This window comes from Camelina sativa, unplaced genomic scaffold (genome assembly GCF_000633955.1).
Source record: "Camelina sativa cultivar DH55 unplaced genomic scaffold, Cs unpScaffold03418, whole genome shotgun sequence".
In the NCBI taxonomy this organism is placed as follows: Eukaryota; Viridiplantae; Streptophyta; class Magnoliopsida; order Brassicales; family Brassicaceae; genus Camelina; species Camelina sativa.
Genome location: NW_010924520.1, coordinates 1 through 809, shown reverse-complemented (window position 1 = coordinate 809; position 809 = coordinate 1). Strand labels below are relative to the sequence as shown.

General features: G+C 35.6%; 1 pseudogene; it reads left to right on the top strand.

The window, feature by feature from the left end:
* Positions 1 to 6: 6 nt before the first annotated feature.
* Positions 7 to 305, top strand: LOC104774531 (annotated as a pseudogene).
* The last annotated feature ends 504 nt before the right edge of the window (positions 306 to 809 follow it).

The following is an 809-nucleotide window of genomic DNA, read 5'->3' as shown; positions in this document are numbered from 1 at the left end:
CGTTATTCAAGAAGAACGCACCTCGTGAGTAAATCTTGGCCGAGAAATTTGTGTAATTTGGTGTTTCTGGATGAAGGAAGAAAAATAAATCATTCGTTTTTTCTTCTATGTGAGATCGAATAATGAAGAAGACGAGACTTATCTTCTCTATATGTTTGTACCATTGTTGTTGAGTGTTGTTCTAAGCGGACTTTTTCCTTGCTTCTTGATAGATACCAGCTTGAGTGTTGTTTATAGAAACTCTGTATAAAATGTAATGCAGATACATATTTTTATTTTTTCATGGCTCTGATTTGATTGCTTCATATTACCAATTGCTACAGTTGGTGCTCCTCGGCACGAGGCGATCCTTATGGTGTCTATTATGAGTCAGCATTGTAGATTTCTCATATTAACTGTCAAGTAAATACGCGTAAGCATATTCTGATTTGTTGTTTCATAGTTCATGATAACCAAAATCAAGCTTTTGAAATCCAGCAGGACTTGTTAAATTTCAAAACACAAGAGGAAGTAAGTGGGAAAGAGATAACAAACCATCAAACAATTATAATTAGATGTTTTGAATCCATGTGAGAGTGAGTGTCTATGTGTGTTCATGTTTCTTCTTTCACCTTACATGGCTGTTGTTGTAGGCTTGAAACAGTCTATGTTGCAAAATCCTACTGATCTTATCATCTCCCCAAACCTGTCATCAAGTGATCAAACATCATAACCATCACAATCATCATATATGACCAAATCATATAAATCTGAGAAACTGTGTTTTACCTGTCAATGCTATTCCTCCCTTTCTCTGGTTGTAGCTGCAG